This window comes from Cetorhinus maximus, chromosome 10 (genome assembly GCF_964194155.1).
Source record: "Cetorhinus maximus chromosome 10, sCetMax3.hap1.1, whole genome shotgun sequence".
Lineage (NCBI taxonomy): Eukaryota > Metazoa > Chordata > Chondrichthyes > Lamniformes > Cetorhinidae > Cetorhinus > Cetorhinus maximus.
The window spans coordinates 29,797,067-29,820,717 of record NC_135888.1 but is presented as its reverse complement, the minus strand read 5'-3'; the positions used below and the strand labels follow the sequence as shown (position 1 = coordinate 29,820,717).

General features: G+C 38.4%; 1 protein-coding gene across 13 annotated transcripts in view; it reads right to left on the bottom strand.

Moving 5' to 3' along the window:
- The window catches only part of LOC144685612 (histone-lysine N-methyltransferase EHMT1-like), a 181,047-nt gene that overhangs the window by 132,021 nt on the left and 25,375 nt on the right, over positions 1–23,651 (bottom strand). The window contains exon 1 of one of the 13 annotated variants that reach the window (XM_078550307.1): positions 6,315–6,392. The exons of the other annotated variants lie outside the window; for them this stretch is intronic. The gene's annotated coding sequence lies outside the window, so the exon portion shown is untranslated. Of the gene's footprint in view, positions 1–6,314; positions 6,393–23,651 lie in introns of those variants that run through there. 13 annotated transcript variants of the gene reach the window in all.

The window sequence follows — 23,651 nt, the reverse complement described above, 5'->3', positions numbered from 1 at the left end:
TGTAAGCAAATGTTTAGAATACAGCTCACAAAGTACATACTACAGAGGGACTAGATCACTTCCCAAAATCTTCTGACTTCTGAATGAATGCTTTTCATCTGCAAGTGTCACTTAATCATTCCAAAATTGAATGAGGTGGGGGGGGGTTACAGAGAAAAAAGCAGAGAGGTTGCTTTTTGATACGTAACTTTAACATTACATGGACCACATATTAAATCATAACATTATAAAATCTTTAAATCTCAGCACAGTAAGTCCATACAGCTCAGTTAAGCATCAAGAAATTTTCCATTTTTATTCCATTCGTCGATGATACATGTGAAAAGAATGTAATTCCCAATTACTGCATGAACAGTACATAAACTTCTAATTAAATAGTACATCTGATTGAGAATGCGACAATGTCAACATTTTATAGCAGCAATATAATGCAAAGTTAACTTTTATAAAACTTGATGCTTTTTTCTTTACCAAGACAAAATCACTCTCCAACTGGGGCTTTCTTAACACACCATATACAGCAATATCAGGAAAATTGGCACCAAAACAATGGCTGAGATATTTTCAGCTTTTATGTTGGCTCCACCTATCCCAAATTACTTCCTTCTGACTGGTTATTGAAGTCTCAGTGATATGCTGAAATAAAAAACCATCCATTAGCTACTCACAACTGAAGCTGTTAGATCATCATGTGAAGGCATTTCATATTAAAAGTTCTATTCTGCTGCCTTTCTTTTCACTCTCAGACTTAAGCTGTCCCAGTTATGGTGGACATACTTTTATTTCACACTAAAAAAAACTGCAGTATTATCACAAATTTACATTTGCAGTTAACAAAATGCTGCAGATGCTATGCTAGTCATCAACAATGCACATCATGAACTACTTGATGTAGCAGACATTTTTAAGTCCATAACTGAACAGGGAAAAGGCACAAAACATACCAAAATGCTTAACAAAGTCCAAATGGATACCACATATACAGCCAAATTGCCAACCTACTCAAAATATTTTAACTGATTCAATAAATATATGCAAGCTCCCAGAGTACACAATGCTCTACAGTAGAGAGAGCAAAGAGCATTGCTTGAGAAGGACTGCAGCCGATGTCATGAACAACACATTTAAGAGTTTCAAGCAGCAAAGTTAACCCATAGACAGTTTTCACTCCATGGAGTACAAGTCAGTGAGAGCTCAAAAACTAAACAATTCAACAACAAAGCTTATTTTTGTGACTAGTAAATCAAAATACTTCTGGACTACAAAATGCATCAGATACAATTATCCACCCAATTTCTAGCAACAATTTTGCTCAGATCTATCACATACAAGGTATGTATGTAGATGCTCAAGCTATTATTAAATGGTATTATGAATAGAAATAGAATTCCCGATATTGTATTTCCTGATAAAGAAACACTAAATTTTCAAAGTACAACTTGCTACAGCCAACAAAATGAATATCAATGCAGCTAATTTTCACAACAAGCCAAAACAACTTCAGATGACTACATTTAAGTTCATCTGACAATAGTATAAATGTGCAGAAACTAGAAAAATAGTGCATGAGATGTCCTCAAGGAAGGAAAGATAAAGCAGCATTTTAAAGTCCATAACTATAAATCATTTTCAGCAGAAAACACCATGGAAAAACTAAGAAAACTCCCCCATACCCCCTCAGCTTTCTTTCAACACGTATTGAGAAAATAGCACACATCTCTGTATCAAGGAAAACAGCATAAATTCATGTTGCAGTCACCTACAATTCTCAAAACGATACTGAATTTAATTTTCATTTAAGCTAAAAGTGTTGTCAACAAACAGCTAGTATAAAATGTCAATTATACCGTGACATCACTGCAAGGTATCTGAATCATGCAACTTCAACTTTGAGATGCACAATGCCATTGGTTGATTGACATCCAATAATGTTTCCAATCAGAATTTTGACAATTTTAGATCACATGTATGTATGACAAGATGGGTCTATCTTGATAATTTAATAGGGCAAAAAATGATATAGCAGCTGAAAAAAGTATTTCCAATTTGCCTGAGGATTTTCTTTTTAAAAAACAGACCCCTATGCTCCTAACGTGTATGTTATATTATTTCAGGATTGCTAAACCTGGGTTCCACAAATATCTACCAAGTTTCCTCAAATGACAAGTGCTATTCTCAACTGCTTGACTAAACATTTCAATTATCAATGCTGTAAGCTTAGCAATCTAATGTGAAATAATATAATTTTAAACATTAAAATCTAGTCATGTTTAAAGTTCCCCAACCAAGTGGCTCTCTTGCACTTTTGTTCAATGCGCTTAACAATTCTCTATGCTACTAATCATTATTCGGATCTTCAAATTTAGGAAAATTATTTGGGAAATCACTCTTTTTGGTCATAAACTATTTTTGAAGATTGCTGATAGATTTGAAAGCACAAAGTAATGTTAGGCCACAAGCAGCAGGTGAAAATTACTTCTTTAGAAGGCAAAGCCTGCAAAACTGAAGGCCTACAGGTCATTTTGATATCTCTCCATGGACAAAGATACAAGCAGTTGCAAACCCTAGTTCCTGCTAAAGACTGTTTCCCAGCTTCTACTCTTCATCTCCCCCTATGGACTATAATTCAATGACCTGAGCATGCTCAATGCAGACACTTGACTGCAGATTCAGCCATTTCATAACATGGCTCTTTGCAAACAAAATTATCTGCCATTTTGAGGCTGTTTGAGACAACACTATTGGGGTTAAGCTCTTGATAATCTCTTGAAATTTCACGAAACTGTTTAGTTAAATTAAGATACATTTAATACATGAAATACTGACCTGTGTCTTATAACCATGAAAGATAGGATCATACAGATAAAAATACATCTTTCTCTTGGCAGGTCTAAAGTGTTCATAATACACCAAATTTCAAACAAAAATACTGGGCAATTCTGCTGCAAGAAACAAGCAACTAAATCTAGAAAGAGTAAAATTTCACTGACGAATGCTTAATCCAGGATCTGTAGGACTATTAATGCAAAAGAAGTCGGTATGAAAAGAAATACATGCCCCAGCATTTAAAAATCAGCTGTAGATTAATCTTGGATGAAACTCAATCAGCTAAATGAGAGATCTTATTTGACTAACACGGCTTTATTTATTAGAAGATCTGGTTTTGGAGCTAATAAAAAGGGGCTGTTGAATGATTTTTTAAAAGTTCACACATCTCCAAATAATTTTTGTTACAGTATTATACACTAATTGTAATTCAATAAAACGGCTTGCAAAAAGCCTAAAATTCAATTCCAAGAGAAGAATTTTGTGATTTACTGAAAGTAGTTCAAGTGGTCTTAAAACATAATATTGAACACCAAGTCTACAGCCATATGTAAAAGCACAGTACATGTGGTTTGAACCAAAATATACAAATCGTAATCCTTTGAGAAACTGTCACATCAGCTTAACTACACAACTACTACAGGTAGAAATCTTTTAAATAGGGTACTTTTGCACTACTTTATCCAAATGTCAGACGAAGTACATTAATACAATACATCAATTCCTTTTGAAATAATCACGCACAATGGAAAAAATGTAGTACTTCAGCTGAGGGTAGAGTAGCAACAAACTAAATTGAAATGCAATAATTCAATACTAGCCATACTAAAATCCTTCAAAATAGAATTAGAATACCAAAACAGGTTACACCAAATTTGGGTTCATAGGTGTCAAACACAACAAAAAGTAAAGCTAACCAACTTTTAACAAGTGAAACAAAAATATAGCTGAAAGAACTCAGGATTATTGCCAAGCAGATTTCATCTGCAACTAAATTTATTGAAATAAAATAGAATCAAAATAGCAAGAGAACATACATTATTCTGAAGCACTGTTTCACATCACAATCTGATGTATGTTGTATAATATTTTGTGGAAGTCTTATGAAGACTGATCTTTGCAGCTGAACTTGAAGGCCACTTTTCCATTTAAGCTAGGAGTAGAATCCTTTGAAGCTTTGACCATTTTATGTTTATGTAGAGCAACCACTTGAAAATTAAGTATAGGAACACCCCTATCTCCATAAGTCTTACAATACATAAAAAACTTCCTATTAACTCTGGAAAATTATTCAATTTTTGACGTATTTAGGCAACCATAAGCAAATGTTATCCTTCCTCACATGCACTATTTATCAGTAGGCCACAGGTACTCATATATTTGGGATGTGATTCCCTACTTGTTCTAGCTAGTTGCAGCCAAGGGAACCGCTGGATATGACAAATGCTTCCAGCAAATGTGGACTACAGAGGATAAAATAAATTAGCCAAGGTTCCAGGCTTCTTGAGGAATGTGGTTCAGTTTTGATGCTCCCACTGTCAGCACTCACAGCCCATGCTTAAGTGTAAAGGAGGTATTGTAGGATGGCGACATTGGTGATCGAAGTCAATGCCTTTTGCAGATGAGAGAAAAAATGTTTTTAAAAAGTGTTGAAATTACAGTGAATAACAGTCTAACAAATAATGTAATTTTATCACTAAAAAGATATAAGGGAACAGCCCATTGATAAGCATATTAAAAGTGAATAGTTTGAAAATAATTAAGATTATTTCACTGTAGCCACTTATTCTTAATAAAAACTTCTTGCAGGTGAACAACAAACAGGCAAATCACTTGAAAAAGAATCTTTTTACAAACTGAAATTGTACTTGAAGTGGAAAAGGCTTAGGGTTGTAAAAGACAGCATAAATAGTGCATTTTCACTTCATTTTATTTTTAAAAAGGGCAGTTTTGTGGCAGACTTGCATCAATATCTGAATTGAGACACCCATATGTATTCCACCATTTAAAAATACAGCATAAAAAGATACCAAGAACACCAATCTGCTCTGGTTGTATCTAAATCCAGGTCCCAGACTTCTCCAGCGAACCACTCAATGCACAGCAGGGAAAAGATCTGAATTCATATTTAAAGTGTCCTATTGCAATACAACACAAATACCTCAATCAGTTTCAAAAACATGGTTCAATTAGCAGATAAAATTAATACTTTCTCCCATTTCTACTGCGGGCAAATTCTACATTACAAAAATTGACTTAACCCTCTGTGTCCTAACTGTATTGTATCATCTATGGCTTCCCCAAGTTCTAAAATCTCATTACAGGCCGCTGTTACACTCAAGTGCCGTGTGGCTTAACTTCAATAATTAGCAATAAACAAGTGAGATTAGAAACCTACAAAAACACACAAACACCAAGGAAGTCATCTACAACCATTTAGGGAATAGCCCAATAACCACTGGGGAGAATAGCTAAGGGAAATTTGGTATTATTTTATATTCAGGCACAAATGTGTACAGTATAACTACAAGCACACATTACATGCATTTCAGTTTGCATTTGTACATTAAAACAAAGAAGAAAGGGAAAACCATTTTAGGATACCAAAACATCATAATGTATCATGTTGCAAGCACTGAAGGCCAGGCATTACTGTTACATCATGATTAAAATGATTTCATGCTCAATTATTGAAAATACTGAAGCAGTTTAAAATCCATACATTCCTTTCCTTTGGTGAGAAGCTCTCCATGTTAAGATTTTTTTGTTAACACCCCACTGTACATGCACTGCTAATACAATCAACTATGGAACATGTCAATTTATGAAATTCTTTTGACAACATATCAATCCTCATAAAACCATCTTAAAAGAAAGCAATAATAAATTGCCAGATATTGCTCATTTGTCCCACAACATTAACATCAATTCATTGCCTTTCAGAATTACAATGCTAAGTAGACAGTCAAATGCTAAATGGTGGCATCTACAATACAAAACGTGCTATCCTATGTCTTCAGATGCAGACATGTACAAAAACCCATAGACAAAGATAAAAATTATTTCCTGATAAAAGACATGAGTGCCAGTAGGCTACTGTAATACACGTTTATGAAGAAAAACACAAACCAATTAGCTGGAGCAGTACACAACCAATATCAAAAGGCCTTTCCTTTCATAAAATCACTAGTGTTTACCTCAGGTTCAAAGAATTGTGAGCAAATGCTACAGCTTCAATTCAATTAAGTGAGCATGCTCAATGAAGACTATTAAACAGCACTGTATTTAAAAATTCAACCATTTATGGATACTAGTTGCATGCAGACTCAAGGTCAATAATTTTCAATTGAATTAGTTGCGACAATGAATTGGGGATTCAATTCATTTTGCAAAAGTTGCAGCTTCATTAAACCATGACTTAAGTGGGGTGCAAAATTACTCCAATGGGGCACAGAATTCTACACAAGAGTCAGGGAAATAGTACTCACTACATTCAAGAAAGCTTGAACATCTATTCAAATTACTCTGGTTGGTATCCTGAGCTTATCTTTGCACAAACAATACTTGGTACTTCCGACTTATTGTGCTGCACTGACATCAAGGAAACAGTTTGGAATTGTGGCACTTATCCAAAATACGATAGTACGTTGGGTTGCATCAACAAGAATGAAAATATGCAAAATCCAAGGATGTCAGCATTTTGTATCCCAATACAGAATTGGACGCATTTACTTCAAAATGTCTGTTAAAGTATCTCATTCTCCAGGCTGTGTGGAGCTTTTATAACATATAAATATGGAGACACTATGGCAGCTAAGAATTTATACAAAACCTAAATCGAGGAAGATTTTTTTTAAAAACTTGCATTAGAATCTGCATGATCCATGAATCAACAATGATTTCAAAATAATTTTCAAGCAGAATACAATGGATCAAGTATAAAATCATGTTATTGATTACAGCATCTAACAATGGTTCAAATGTATTAAAATGAGTCAGAACACGCTGATGCAAAATTTCATTTCATTTTCACTAAAATTGTAATTAATTCCACTGTTGCATCTGAATACTGTGGCAATACAACACAATTTACATGTTTACCATGGCACTTAAATTCCTCAGAGATTGGGGAGGGGGCTCTGCTATAATTTTACATGTTTACTTCAAGAATATATGTGGCAATCTACAGAATGAATCAATATGACAATATTTTTAAACCAATAACCAACCTTGTCTTCATGACAATGACTTATACAAACTTATGTCAAAAGGGTTTATGCAACAATTTGACATCACTGCCAAATATAGTGTACAACTCTTATTTTGTGAAATAGTTTAATAGCTCAGTCTAATAAGTCTTCTATTGTGTCCAGAATGAAGACAGAAATAACATTTTTGTATTATTACTCACCTAGCACTGAACTCCACAATTCTGCTTCGTGAGCTTAAAACTGCAATTAAAAGTTAGGATTGTAATCATAAAAAAATTTGGCTTCTTTTAGGCTTCAATCCCCTGGCAACACTAACATTTTGGACAACTACTGACACATGCCTGCAATACATCCAAAAATAGTACAAAATTAGAATCAATTATAAGCAATTTCTTCAGATTAGTGTTCCATACCATGCACCATTACTGTAGTTTTCAGTTCTAAACAAAATGGTGGAGTTTTTTCAGATATTACTTTAAGGGTTAAGGTAAGTTAGACTTCAAGGCTTTGGCTCATTTAACATTATGAGATTTGACTCAAGGTAACTTAAGATGTGGCATGCAATTAGAAGCAAACTGCCAGGTACGTTTTGAATAGGTGACACCATCAATATGAATTTCCTTGGCTTTCTAGGTACTCAGAGCAATAATAATTCTTCTGAGCAATTATCATCTGATATACAAAGCTTTATAAGAATCATATGGTCTACAATACAAAGGGTGTCATTGCCAGAACCAGGTGGGAAAAAAATCATCACTTTGTACATATTTTTCAGTGCATTCTGTTTTTCCCCTTCACTTCCATATTTTCCCCATATTTCAAGCAGTTAGGGAAATAAAACAAATGCTGGACTTTGGTCCAATTTAATAACTAGTTTCATTTTCATACTGCCTTAATATAAACCAAACCTAAAAGACCAGCCACCACCAATGTTCCCTAGATCAGGAACATACAAACAGAAAACAAAGTGACTGTATAAACCAATGTTCTCTTTAAGATACATGTTCTTTAAGATACACATATGTGGGGCCACATCAATCTTCAAGGGACTGTGCAGTGCAACAAAAAGCAAAGAGAAACTGGAAGGAAGATTAAAAATGGGTTTCATTCCCATAAGGGACTGCTCTCAAAATTCCAGTAAGGTTAACCATTACTGCTATTGTAAAATGCCCGCCAGTCTGTACATAAGGAATCACCCAGCCTGTCTCAATTGCAATTGTCCTTGAGAGTTGGAAGAAGGCACAAGTGCCAGTAAGTTTAACATTCTTATATGAAAAATTAAAGCCACTACTTCAAATTACAACGCAATAATTTTGCAAAAGAGAAACAAACATTGAAAATCTCACCCAAAAATGTACCAGGATTTTCCCCTCCAGTTCATGTGAACTGGGGAATTATGCAGTTCAAAATAACTTCCCCCACCTCTTCCTACAAATGGAAATTTAACAGCTGAGACAAGTCCAACTGACCTAGAACTGGCCCATATAACCCAGGTGCAGATGTTTGAGAAAATGTTTAAAATATTCACTACATGCCCTCTGAAATACCCTACATTTTCAAGTCAAAATTTGCCCAATTTTATTGACGTTAGGTGATAGCTCTACACAAAGAAAAGTCTAAATTTAGGAATGCAGTTCAATTTCACAATCCTCAGCAATGTGAAGGTAGTTTAATAATAGTCAATGAATATACAATAACCATCATTAATTTACTTATTTTTATTCATTGTTTTATCCCCCTTTTTTATCCTTTTTTTTATCCATTTTCCCCACCGCCCGCTCCCCACATGTCACCCCCTAAAGGGCCATGTCACTTGTTTTTATGTTGTTCTTTCAGAGTGCTGACCCTTGTTCTGCTATTCACACGTTCTGCTTTCTTACCTTTATGCCACCATCAGCACGTTCTTCAAACCTTACAAATGCCATTAACACTCCCTTTGTCTTGTGTCCATGACATATTTGTCAATCGCTCCTTAGTCCCTACCTATCACTTACCTTTTATCCTGCTTTAACTGCTCCACCCCCTTAAACAGTATAAATTCCATCACTTTCTACTTCTCTTTAGCTCTGAAGAAGTCATATGGATTTGAAACGTTAACTCTGTTTCTCTCTCCACAGATGCTGTCAGGCCTGCTGAGTTTTCCCAGCTTTTTTTGTTTTTATTCCTGCAACCAAGACCTGGGATTGAGAGAATTGACCTTCAACAACCACAACCATCTTCCTTTGTGCTAGGTACGACTCCAACCAGTGGAGAGTTTTTACCCTGATTCCCATTGGCTCCAGCTTTGCTAGGGCTCCTTGATGCCACACTCGGTCAAATGTGGCCTTGACGTCAAGGACAGTCACGCTCACCTTACCTCACCTCTGGCATTCAGCTCTTTTGTCCATGTTTGGATGAAAGGTGTAATGAAGCCAGGAGCTGAGTGGCCCTGGCAGAGCTCAAACTGAGCATCGGTGAGCAGATTATTTCTGAGTAAGGGCCGCTTGATAGCACTGCTGATGACACCTTCCATCACTTTGCTGATGATCGAGAGTAGCCTGATGGAGTGGTAACTGGCTGGATTTGTCCTGCTTTGTAGATAGGACATATCTGGGCAATTTTCCACATTGTCGGGTAGATGCCGCAATATGTTGCATCTATACTGGAACAGATTGGCTAGGGGGCTTGGCTCGTTCTGGAGTACAAGTCTTCAGTACTATTTCCGGAATGTTGCCAGGGCACACAGCCTTTGTAGTATCCAGTGTCTTCAGCCATTTCTTGATATCACGCAGAGTGAATTGAATTGACTTGACGAAGACTGGCATCTGTGACGCTGGGAATCTCAGGAGGAGGCTGAGATGGATCATTAACTCGGCATTTTTGGCTGAAGATGGTTGCAAATGCTTTGCCTTCTCTTTTACTAAACTCCCCCCATCATTGAGGATGGGGATATTTGTGGAGCCTCCTCCTCCAGTTAGTTGTTTAATTGTCCACCACTATTCACGACTGGATGTGGCGGGACTGCAAAGCTTAGAGGTTTATAGGTACAGTTTTTAAAATACAAAATACAGTATCTCCAACTCATATTAAATTATCATATTAATTATTTCATTATGGATTCATAATAGCTTTCTGCTCACCCTTCATAACCTCCACTATGGCCTGCTGATCATATCCCAAGGTGCTGATGCTGCACATTATTGTGCTACAGCATCAATAATAATTCCTAACACATGCCTTGTATTTGAAGGTTACAGCAACAATTTGTATCTATATAGGACTTTAGATGAGTAAACTGTGTCGAGGCATTTCACTGGAGCGTTATCAAAGAAAATTTGACACCAAGCTACCTGAGGAGTTATTATGGCAGATAACCAAAAGCTTGGTCAAGGGGTAGGTGTTAAAGAACATCTTAGAGGGGGTCAGAGAGAGGGAGAGAGGTCCAGTTTGGAATGAGTTTTTGCAAACTCTTATGTTTGTCTTGGGCGGTGAAAATGGAGAAGATAAAAGGGCAGGTGTTGCATCTTCTGCACTTGTATGGAAATGTGCCGTGTGAAGAGGAAGGGAGTTTCAAGGTGACTGAGGAGCGGATTAGGGTGTTGTGGAGGGAACAATCCCTTTGGAATGTAAAAACAATATGTATATATTTAAAATGCATTTAAATAGTGAGGTACTAAAGCGATGAGTTTTAATGGAAGATGGGCACTTTTCCCTTGGTCTGGGAAGGGTGTCCCGCAGTCAGCATCGCGGTGAAGCAGTCTGGGAAGACTGGCCTGCAAACAGTTGAAAATAACAAGAGTGACATCACAAGACAGCGTGAGAGAGCAGCGGAGGAATCAGAACCAGCGCGAATGCAGGGAAGCTTCAAAAAGTGACGTCAGCACAAAGGTGAGAGCTGATTGGTGAGTAGTAGGTAAGTGTTTTTCTCCAGTTTAAAATACATTAAGCTAAGGAAAGGTAAGCGTTCTAGGTTTTATTTAAAAGTACATAAATAATTTAATTTTTTTTTTACTGTGTTTAACTTAAAGTAAGGGTTTTTTTCAACTAGAGGCATGGCAGGGCAGCTCAGTCCCATGTTACATACCGCCTGCAACATGTGGGAAGTCCTAGAAGCTCCTTGTGCTCTGACCAGCCACGTGTGCAGGAAGTGCCACCAGCTACAGCTACTTGAGCTCCGAGTTTCGGAGCTTAAGCGGCAGCTGGAGGCACTGAGGTGCATCCGCGAGGCTGTGTTTCATGGATAGCACGTTTTTAGACATGGTCACCCCACAGCTTATGGAAGTGAAAACAGAGAGGGAATGGGTGACCATCAGTCAGAAGAAAGGTGTCAGGCAGGTAGGCAGGAAATCTCCAGGTGCATCTCACTCGAGAACCGTTTTGGTGTAGTGGAAAATGGTGAGAGTGACGGCTCCTCTGGGGAGCGCAGTCACGCTCATGGCACAGAGTGGCTCAGCTGCACAGTGGGGGAGGAAAGAGGGCAAGAGCAATAGTGGTAGGAGACTCGATAGTAAGCGGTACAGACAGGCATTTCTGCAGCCATAGAAGTGACTCCAGGATTGTATGTTGCCTCCCTGGTGCCAGGGTCAAGGATGTCACTGAATGGCTGCTGGGCATTCTAAAGGGGGAGGGCAAACAGACAGCGATCATGGTACATATTGGTACCGATGACATAGGTAGAAAGAGGGATGAAGTCTTGCAAGCAGAATTTAGGGAGCTAGGAAGCAGATTAAAAAACAGGACCTCAAAGGTAGTAATCTCTGGATTACTTCTGGTGCCACGCGATGGTGAGTATAGAGATAGGAGGTTAGTCCAGATGAATGCGTGGCAGGAGAGATGGTGCAGAAGGGAGGGCTTTAGATTTCTGGGACAGTGGGACCGGTTCTGGGGGCGGTGGGACCTGTACAAGGCGGACGGGTTGCACCTAACTGGAATGGGACCAACATCCTTGCGGGGAGGTTTGCTAATGCTGTTGGGGAGGGTATAAACTAACTTGGCAGGGGATGGGATCCTGAGAGGTGTTTCAACAGGGGGAGATACACAGCCAAATTTAGAAGAGAGAGCAAGTGAGTCTGAAAGGCATAGAAATTATAGGCCAAGGGAGTTTGGCAAGGTTGGATGGTATTTATTTTAATGCAAGGAGTCTGACGAATAAGGAAGATGAGCTGAGGGCACAAATTAACACATGGAAGTATGATGTCATTGCTGTCACAGAGACATGGTTGAGAGAGGGGCAGAATTGGCAGCTCAATATTCCAGAACACAGGGTCTTCAGGCGAGACAAGGGAGGTGGTATAAGAGGAGCGGGAAATCACAATATTGATCAAGGAATCAATTACAGCAGTAAGGAGGGATGAGATCTTAGAAGGCTCCTCAAATGAAGCCATATGGGTAGAACTGAAAAACAAAAAAGGAGCAATCACATTGCTGGGACTGTACTATAGGCCCCCAAACAAACAGTCAGAGAGAAATAGAAGAGCAGGTATGTCGGCAAATTTCAGAGAAGTGTAAAAATAATAGGGTAGTAATAGTGGGGGATTTCAACTTCCCCAACATTAACTGGGTTAGTCATAGTGTGATAGGTTTAGAGGGAGCTGAATTCTTAAAATGCATCCAGGAGAGCTTTTTAAGCCAGTACATAGAAGGTCCTACAAGAGAGGGTGCGGTCTTGAACTTAATTTTAGGGAATGAAGCCAGGCAATTGGTAGAGGTATCAGTGGGGGAACATTTTGCAGATAGTGATCATGACGCCGTTAGATTTAAGATTGTTATGGAAAAGGACAAGGATGGGCCAGAAATCAGAGTTCTAAATTGGGGGAAGGCCAATTTTAATAAGATCAGATATGATTTGGCCAGAGTGGACTGGGAGCAGCTACTTTTCGGTAAATCTGCGTCAGAGCAGTGGGACTCATTCAAGAAGGAAATAGGGAGAGTACAGGGCCAACATATTCCAGTAAAGATAAAGGGTGGGGCTAAAAAATTCAGGGAACCCTGGACGTCGAGCGATATACAGGATTGAATAAATTAGAAAAAGGGAGGCTTATGGCAGCTACCGAGGGCTCAAAACAGCGGAAGCCCTAGGGGAGTATAGAATGTGTGGGGGGGAACTTAAAAAGGAAATTAGGGGAGCAAAAAGGGGGCATGAATATATATTGGCAGGTAAAATAAAGGAAAATACAGTTACTTTACAAGTACATTAAGGGTAAGAGGATAACTAGGGAAAGAGTAGGGCCCATTAAGGACCATAGTGGTAATCTGTGTGTGAAGCCGGAAGACGTAGGTAGGGTTCTAAATGAATATTTTGTGTCGGTGTTCACAAGTGAAAGGGACGACATGGGTATGGAAATCAGGCAGAAGGACTGTGATATAATTAAAGAAATTAGCATTGAAAGGGAGAAGGTTCGAAGTGGTCTGGCAGGCTTAAAAGTAGATAAATCTGCAGGCCCGGATGAAATGTATCCCAGGCTGTTGAGTGAGGCAAAGGAGGAGATAGCAGGGGCGCTGGCAATAATTTTCAATACCTCTCTGACCACAGGAGAGGTGCCAGGGGACCGGAGGACAGCCAATGTGGTACCGTTATTCAAGAAGGGAGGAAGAGATAAACTAGGAACGACAGGCCAGTCAGTCTAACCTCAGTGGTGGGGAAACTATCGGAAGCAATTCTGAGGGACAGAATTAATCTACACTTGGAGAGGCAGGGATTAATCAAGGACAGTCAGCATGGTTTTGTTCAGGGGAGATCATGTCTGGCCAATTTGATTGAATTTTTCAAAGAGGTGACCAGGTGTGTAGATGAGGGCAATGCATTTGACGTACTCTACTTGGGCTTCAGCAAGGCTTTTCATAAGGTCCCACATGGGAGACTGATAACAAAGGTAAGAGCCCATGGGATCCAAGGCAATTTGGCAAATTAGATCTAGAATTGGCTGAGTGGCAGGAAGCAGAGGGTGATAGTCGAGGGTTGTTTTTGTGACTGGATGCGTGTGTCCAGTGGGGTTCCACAGGGATCGGTGTTCGGTCCCTTGCCGTTTGTGGTATCTATAAGAGATTTAGGAGGGTTGATCAGTAAGTTTGTGGATGACACGAAAACTGGTGGGGTGGTAGATAGTGAGGAGGGTAGCCTTAGATTACAAGAGGATATAGATGGGCTGGTCAGATGGGCTAATCAATGGCAACAGAATTTAATCTGGATAAGTGTGAGGTGATGCACTTGGGCAGGACAAACAAGGTACGGGAATACACGATGAATGGTAGGACCCTGAGAAGTACCGAAGATCAGAGGGAACTTGGTGTGCATGTCCACCGGTCCCTTAAGGTAGCGGGAGAGGTAGATAAGGTGGTTAAGACAGCAAATGGGATACTTGCCTTTATTAGCTGAGGCACAGAATATAAGAGCAGGGAGATTATGCTGGAACTGTATAAAATGCCGGTTAGGCCACAGCTAGAGTATCACGTACAGTTCTGGAATCCGCACTATAAGAAGGATTGATTGCACTAGAGAGAGTGCAGAGGAGATTTACCAGGATGTTGCCTGGGCTGAACAGTTTTAGTTATGAGGAGAGATTGGTTAGACTGGGGTTATTTTCCCTGGAGCAGAGGAGATTGCGGGGGGACATGATTGAGGTGTATAAAATTGAGGGACATAGATAGGGTAGACAGGAAGGAACTTTTCCCCTTGGTGGAGGGATCAATAACCAGAGGGCATAGATTTAAGGTAAGGGGCAGGAGGTTTAGAGGAGATGTGAGGAAGAATCTTTTCACCCAGAGGGTGGTGGGAATCTGGAAGTCACTGCCTGAAAGGGTGGTACAGGCAGAAACCCTCATAACATTTAAGAAGTATTTGGATGTGCACTTGTAATGCTGTGGCATACAAGGCTATGGGCCTAGTGCTGGAAAATGGGATTAGAGTAGTTAGGTACTTGTTTGACCGGCGCAGACTTGATGGGCTGAAGGGTCTTTTTCTGTGCTGTAGACCCCTATGCCTCTTATATACTTAAAATTATTTACCATATATAGTCGAGGAATAGTCAATCTCGTGTCAAAGTTGACCCTAGCTTTTGACGGACAGTAGAAGGTGTTTTTGTTTCATGTTTTTTGTACAACGCTATGCCAAAATAGTGCAAACACAAATAACTACCAGTATTCATAATATCCTGAGGTTATAGTCATATGTCCAATGCTATTAGATTACCTACGTTTTAAACAGTTAGGTAGTGAGTAGTGTTGGAGAAGGAAACAGTTAACTCAAAAGGAGTTCAAATGGTAATTATTAGTTAACAAGTTAAGTACCGATTTGGTATGTATAAAAAGGGAAAACAGGCGAGACAGTAATCCTGTTGAGTTTTATGCACCAAAAATAAAACTTTTGTTTGAAGAAACCAGTCTGGGTCTTTATCTTATTGTCAAGCAGGTATTGGGACGTTATCAGTGGTAGCAGAGGATGGTTCCTGCTTGTAAGTAAAAGATTGGAAACTAAGCTAAGCTTTCTTCAGACAAAAAACTGTATTTGGAGTTAACTTTGAGAAGAGTGGTTTGGAGTAACTTTGGAGAATGACTGAATCAAAATGTAGAGTTTTGGGGTATGATTACCCACCGATGTTTTCTGAGACTGATCCATATGAGCAATGGAAGAATTGTTAGAATCATAATTCTCAATACTGAAGTTTTATTTTACAAAATGGAAGAACCTGGCATGATCTGATCATCTGGATGCTAACCTGGGATTTTTTTTTAAAAAGGTCATAAATTCAACTTGGAATTGTAAACAAGCAGGCCTCTTCTAAGAAATCACCTGATCTGTATGGTACTTGAGAATGAGTTGTTTACTGTGTTGAACTGCAAAGCACTTTACTTAATGAAAGGCTAGGAGTCAAAAAAGGCAGTCACATGGGAAACAGGGAAAAAACTTGAACCTGCTGGTTTGGAAGGTAGTTGCTGGAGAACAAGCTGAGGAAAGAAGGCTACCTTGACTGGCTCCCTCTTTCTACCTTGCCTAAATTTGTGTGGGGCTATCAACCTGTAGCCAGATAACCCTCATCTGAGTGTAACTAGTCTGCATTTGGACCTGCAAAGCGGAGAATTGGTGAGAACTTCCAGGCATCCACCGGGACCAGCTTCACACAAGAGAACTCCAGGTCGACAGCATTGAGAGCCTGCGGACTTTACCCTTTATCTTATAATGCCCTTTCCCCCAAAGCAGAGAGACTTGGCACTTTCGTTACCATACAAAAGCAAAATAAGATGCAAAGTATTTTCAGAGGTGGTGCCTGAGCATTTGAACACGGATGAAGGTTGGAAACGTTATTAGATTTTATGGATAAGATCTACCAGAAGGATGACTTATTAAGTGCCTACGAAGCGTGGTCAGATTTTGACAAATTTAGAAAGTTGGAGGATAGTTCCATAGAAGATTACATAATGGAATTCAGTCGACTATATGCAAGATTGGGGAATTTCTAAACAGAATTTTTGCAATCAGTGCTGGTATTTAAGTTACTAGACTGTGCCAAAGTATCAAATACAGACAGACTTCTAGTTTTGACGGGAATTAAATTTGCTGAAAGAGACACACTGCTAGAACAGATGTCTGAAGCTCTTTAAAAAAAAAATTTCCTCTGAAAATATTCCTTTCTGGCAGCATACATGGCACAAATGGGTCATTCGGCAATAAGACAGAAAATGGAGGATACAATGTTAATGGGATGGAAGGATAGTTTAGAAACAGGACACAGGCGTCAGTATGGAAGAAGATTTGTAACTAGAAACAATGAGGACAGAAGCACCTTTGACAATTATGGCAGGAGAAAAGAATTGGGGAACTGCAACAAAAGAATGAACACCAGAAATGCCCAGGGTGTGGTCAATCAATGTTTTAGATGCAATTCGAAATACTATTATGCAATGAACTGTCCTAAATGATATAAAAAGGTGTTCAAAATTAAACATAAGTCAGGATCGGAAGACGATGGAGATATTGACCAAAGAGAGAGCATTGTATTAGTTACAAAAATGAATGTCTTGGTTGCAGAGTCCTTCAACTGTGCGGTGCTTGATAGCAGATGCACGTCTACTGTGTGTGGAATAAACAGGTTAAAATGCTATCTGGACTTAAATGACAAGGACCGAAATAAGGTTAAGGAATTTGAGTTCCACCAGTTTTAGATTTGGAGATGATAATACTCTAAAATCGTTAAAAAGGGTAGTGATTTCCTGTAAGATAGCTGGAGTCAATCATTTCATCAGTTAGGATGTAGTGTCCAGCAAAGTACCATTACTGTTGAGCAGGCCATCAATGAAGAAAGTGCCAATGAAGTTAATCATGGAGAAAAACAAGGCTATTGTCTTTGGAAAACGTGTGGATTTGCAATTTACACAATCTGGACATTATTGTATTTCTTTAATGAAACTGAGTGTGTTTAATGAGACATCATATGCAAATCTATGTGATGGTTTTGAGTGCAGGAGGATTTATAATATTTCTCATGGGGGAAAATAAATGATGCCCTTTGGCATGGGAAGCTAAAAAGATAGAGTTGTAGAAAGTACGTCGGCAGTGGAGACTCTCGCTCTTGTTGAAGTGGTGGATCCGGCATTCTTCATATCAAAGATGCTGGCGAAATTTTAAATGGAAAAGAGTATTCAGGAATTGTTCCTATCAGATGTCAAATAGATGATAAGTCACTTTGGGACAATGTTCACTCTACAAAATGTGTTAACAAAGAGATTGCGAATTGACATTGCAATTTCATTAAAATTGATGCTAGAGAATTAGGAGATTGCCACGGTCAAATGGATTGATAGCAGCTACCAATTGTCCGACTGCTTCACGAAAAGAGGAGCAAGCTCCAAAAAGTTATTGGTGATCTGCAAAGGAGGACATAGTTTCCTTTGAGAAGATAAAGTTTTTTGTGTGGACATTGCTATACATGTTTATTTTCCTAAGGGGGAATAAGGAGGATTTATTGAATGGAAAATATATATATTGATGTTTGTGTTATGGTAAAAAGAATCCTTTTTTTTTGATTATATACTTAAATGTTACTTTCATCTTAAGAGGGGAATCTGTTGGGGAAGGAAACGGTTAACTCACAAGGTGTTCAATTGGTAATTATCAGTTAACAAGTACCCATTTGGTGTGTATAAAAAGAGAAAACAGGTGAGACAAGGATCCTGTTGCATTTTATACAACAAACTCTGTTTAAAGAAGCCAGTCTTGGTCTTTATTTTATTGTCAAGCAGGTATGTGACTTTGTCAAGTAGATGGAAGAGGATGGCACTACAATTAGGGTAAATTAAAGGGTGGGTAAATCCACAAATAAGGATTTATGAGTGGAATATGGAGATCAAATGTGGCTTTGCTCTCATCGTAGCCAAGAAGAAATTTAGGCTACAGCTATCACTACTTAGCCTGGCATACATTGCCGGTAATTGGTAAATATTCTTCATGTTTTAATACAAGAGTTGTCCCTCTAACATGCATGGATTTCAACTCCTCATAATACTAGTATAAAAGTCAGCCCCCTACTTTTTGCCTAAAAAGTCTAAAAGAAAACTTTTCTTTGTACATGAGTATATATGATAAAACAGTTTAACATTTGCTCATCTTAGAAAACATCTGATGCTGTTATAGACTGCTGTAAGCAAGGGGATGGGAGAAAGATGACAACAATTTCTTTCTCAAGATATCATTCCTAAAATATTCAATCACAATTGCTCAACGTCATCTACATATTCCTGTTTAACTTGGACACTAAATGTAAAATCTAGAGCATAAAATGGACTTTCACAAGATTTTTATGATATGCACACCTGATGCAGGGGATGGGGGTAGGATACCATTTGTCCACTGAATTTTACAGTACATTTTTAAATTTGATCAGGGCACCTTTATACTTTGCAGGCACAGCAACTATGTACAGAAGTGAAAATACATACCAGGTAATAAGTTATCTGGAACCTCTTAACCTCTCAAGTTTGTAAACCAGAGGCAAATTTGACTTTGATAATTTTTTAAAAATCTTCACTATCTGCTCTAAACTGTCACATAGTCAATTTGGATCCAAAATCTAATTTTTCACTGACAACAGAGCAGAAGAAAAAAAACCCAATCATTCCATTCCACACAAATTGGTACTAGCCCAAATCACACCTGCCCCTTACGAGACAATTGTATATTGCCATAAGAGTTTAAAGTACTAACAGTATTTCAACCACAGGTTAATAACTAAAACTATTTTTGTCGAACTGCCCCAGCGAGAGCAAAAATGCTTGTTTGTGGTACCTCAGCGTACTTGTGCAAGGTAAACAGAGAATGGCATAATGTCGGTTCTGTGTAATAAAAAAGACTTGTATTTTGATTCGCACAAAGCCAGTAACAGTAAGTAAAATAGTTAGCATCTGTAGAAAGCCACTGCATTCTGAAACAAATTCTTACTCTCATAATTGTTTATTTTAAATAGCGTATTCTGAGGCACTTTTATCTGAAGAGAGTACCATCAACCTCAAATTCCCCACCCTCCATCAACATCTCTCACAAGTAAAGGAGGTAACTCCAGATTTCCAATGCGAAAGCTGATCCAGAGTTTCATGCCAGTAAATTAAGCAGCTCTTTTGCTCCCCACTCAAAGTGCAAAGTAGGTTCTGTTTGTCTGCATGCTTGAGTTGTGATGCTACATTGCATCATTGCACAAACACACAAATGCAAAGGATTAACTTTATGTTCATTCCGAGGCCCAACTAATATTAATTAAAATGTTAAAAGTTAGTTTCAGTGAACCAAATGCCACCTTTTACCTTCAAAATTGCACACTGACTGATTAATAGCACAGAGATTAAAGTTCAAAGAACAAGGTTTATGCAGATATTTATCCAATTACATATACATAGCTATTAAAAATGTCAGACTGAGGAAATTATGGGCCCACAATAAAAAAATTATTTAAAAAGCAGCCCTCAACAAGAGGAGAATTGTGCTGGACGTACAACGTCTACTTGTATGTACTACTTTACATATCAGTTCTGATTTAGTAAGCATGCTTCTAACTTGCACAACTGTGTCAGCAATTCATGGAACTGGCTGCCATCTAAATGACTAAACAAAATCAAGTTGGTGGGAGGAGAAGAGAAAAGGGAAAAAAGGGTCATCTTAACTGGAAGAAACAAGGCTCAAGTTGCAAATGCCTTGTGGTCTTGTCTGAAGCAGAACACCAATTGGTCAACAAGGAAGTCAAAACAATTTGACTTAAAATGATATACTAAAAGAAAAATCTTGAAGTGATTCCAATATAAACATCTGCAAAATTCACTGTATTCTTTTCCTTCCTCCTTTGTTCCAGATTTACTGAATACTGCGGGGCTAATTGTAGAGAAAATACCAATGATATACAGCTAGCAATAGTTCAAAAATATATCTGTTGAAATCAAATTTAACTGAATATTAAACCTTAATTTTAAAAATAGTTGATGTAATGCCTCCCTGAATCAAACTTGGGTGGATCACTGCTTGAAGAATAGTTGTAAAAAGACTAATTTTGTTCTGAGTAACATAAACATCTTATTTCTTGTTCATTCAAAAAAATTATGAAATGTTTACAGAATGATATTCGCATGCAAAATATCCTTACAATATGCCATGTTCAACATCTAATGACTCTCCCTTTGGCATGCAAATGCCCAGCACCAAATTATTTCAACATTGTTCCAAAGCAGTCATGACTTGGGCTGCAAACCATAATTCCACTAAAAGCATGTCTTGTCCAGCATACAATTCTTCAAGCAAATTCTTTTGTTCAGTAAGAAAGCATCGCTTTATGCAATGTTCTTCCTCAGTACAGTAGCCTTGTACTTCAATGGACAAATAATAAGTCACCCAGAATCTTCAATATTGTGAAATCTACAACTGCAGGACAAACAAAACAATGATTTCATCTGCAACAATGTTTCAGATATCACATATATACAATCCCAATATCTACATAAAATATATTAGCTGGAGAAAATGCTTTCAACCTATCACTGGGGCATTCTAAACACATAAAAGTAGCATGCTGTGCCCAGAGCTTCAAAAAACAAAAAAAAACCACAAGTATGGTCGATAAACCTAAGAATCTTTACACCAACTGTTTTCTATATCTCTGGAAGCTTCTATACAACAGAACAATTTTGAACCAGTTCCACCATCATAAGAATACAGAGTGCTGACTTCTGCAGCCTCATAGGATCAGCTTCAATGTTTTGAGCATGCTCAGTTGAGGTACTTCCTCTGCAAAGTCAGCCATTTCATGGTTTAACTGCTGGGACAGATAGGAGGCCCTACCATTTGGAAGCTAAACCAGATGCAGCACTTCACCATTGTATAACAATACTACAAGACCAGCTGTTTTACTTTACTTCGAAAAAGTACTGCAATAAAATTATGAAAATAAAATCTATAAAGATTGAAATGGAAGTGTATTCTTTCCAGCAAGAAATTGAATTAACAGGCCTAGTATTTCAACAAACTGCTTCAAATCTAGTGGTACAAAAGATTTCTGTAACTCCACAAGAGTTATGACAAGAAACAACATTTCAAAATGTGATGTTTCAAAAGAGAAGCACACTTAACAACAGTTCTTCCCCAGAGTTTCAGAATCCTGCATACCTTCAAGTAAGCTGCATGCCAATGCCATAGGACATTTTGGCTAGTCACAGATTAAAAACACAGTACCTTATCGACAGTCTAGAGAAATTAAGTGGGCTTGAAAGAAGAATGTGGTAATACTGATTATTAAAGTTGCAGAAAGTAATCAATGTTCCATTGAAAGTTTTACACCAAAAATAAGCTGTACCAATTTTCAGTATTGCAAAAAGGATCATGCTTAATAACTGCAAGAAAATGTAATGATCTGATTGATCAATTGTAACTTCATAATAACCTGCTGTATATGACCAAAGCAGTAATGGGTCCAATTGACACCACTACAATGTGTCCACTTATTTTCTAGTACCATTGGATTCAAATAAATAGCAAGATCTCAATATACTAAACAGGTAATGCATATCATTATAAAAGGCTTTACATATAGCCCAAACTAATTGGTGTTATTACATTAAAAACTAGAGTTCAATTTTGATTTTTTTTATTAAAACAATATTGCACATCTAATTAGAGGAGGGAGAGCTTTAGATTCTGGGACATTGGGACTGGCTCTGGGAGAGATGGGACCTGTACAAGCCGAACTGATTGAATCTGAATAGAGCTGGGACTGATCTCCTTGCAGGGTGCTTTTCTAGTGCTGTTGGGGATGGTTTAAACCCACTAGGCAGAGGCGTGGGAACCAGGAGAAATTATCAGAGAGAAATACCAAGGTGCACAAAATACTGAGACACAGACAGATAGCACTAGAATAGAGAATAGTAAGCGAGAAAGTAATAGGGGCTAGGTAATGGTTACAGTGCATGCGTATGAAAGCACGGAGCGTGGTAAATAAGACTGGTGAGTTACAGGTGCAGATTACCATGTGGAATGACAATGTTGTGGCTATAAGAGAGACCTGACTCAAGGAAGGGCAGGACTGGGTGTTAAATATTCCTGGATGCAATGTATTCAGGAAAGACAGGAAAGTAAGAAAAAGGAGGGGCGGCAGTATTGATTGAGAGCCACTGCAGTGAGGATGTCCCGGGGGGGTCAAGGACAGACCGATTTGGCTAGTGCTAAGGAACAAAAAAGATGCAATTACATTGCTCGGTGTAGTCTATAGGCCACCAACTAGTGGGATGGGTGTAGAGGAACAAATCTGCAAGGGAATTAGAGCGGTGCAAAAATTATACATTAGTTATAATTATCTGAATATAGACTGGGATAGTGGTAATGTAAAGGACAGAGAGGGGCAAGAGTTCCCAGAGTGTGGTCAGGAGAATTTTCTACAACAGTGTGTGTCCAGAACAATGAGAAAAGGGGCACTGCTAGACCTGGTTCTTGGGAATGAGGTGGGACAAGTAGGTCAAGTGTCGGTGGGAGAACATTTAGGGGACAGTGATCATAGTCATTCTAAATCCTATGATACAATGGAAAAGGACAATGAACAATCCAGAGTAAGAATAATTAACAATGGGAAAACCAACGTCAATGGGGTAAGAACGGATCTGGGTCATATAAATTAGAGCCAAAGGTTGGCAGGAAAAACGGTAGCTGAACAATGGCTACTTTCAAAGAAGAGTCAGTTCGGCCACAGTCAAGGTATATTCCCTCAAAAGGGAAAGTTAGGACAAACAAATCCAGAGCTCCCTGGATGACAAAGGAGGTAGAAATCAAGATAAAGAAGAAAAAGTATGCTTATGACTGGTGTCAGGTAGAAAATACAATTGAGAACCAGGCTGAATACAGAAGGTTCAGGAGGGAGGTGAAAAAGCAAGTAAGAGTAGCTTAGAGGGAGTATGAAAAAAGACTGGCACCTAACATAAGAGAATTCCAAAGTCTCCTATCAGCATATAAATAGTAAAAAAGTGGCAAAAGGAGGAGTAGGGCCAATTAAGGACAGGATTTACACATGGAGGCAGGGGGCATGGCTGAGGTGTTAAATGAACACTTTGCATCTGTCTTTACAAAGGAAGCAGATGCATGGTGAAAGAGGAGGTCATTCAGTCACTAGAAGGGTTTAA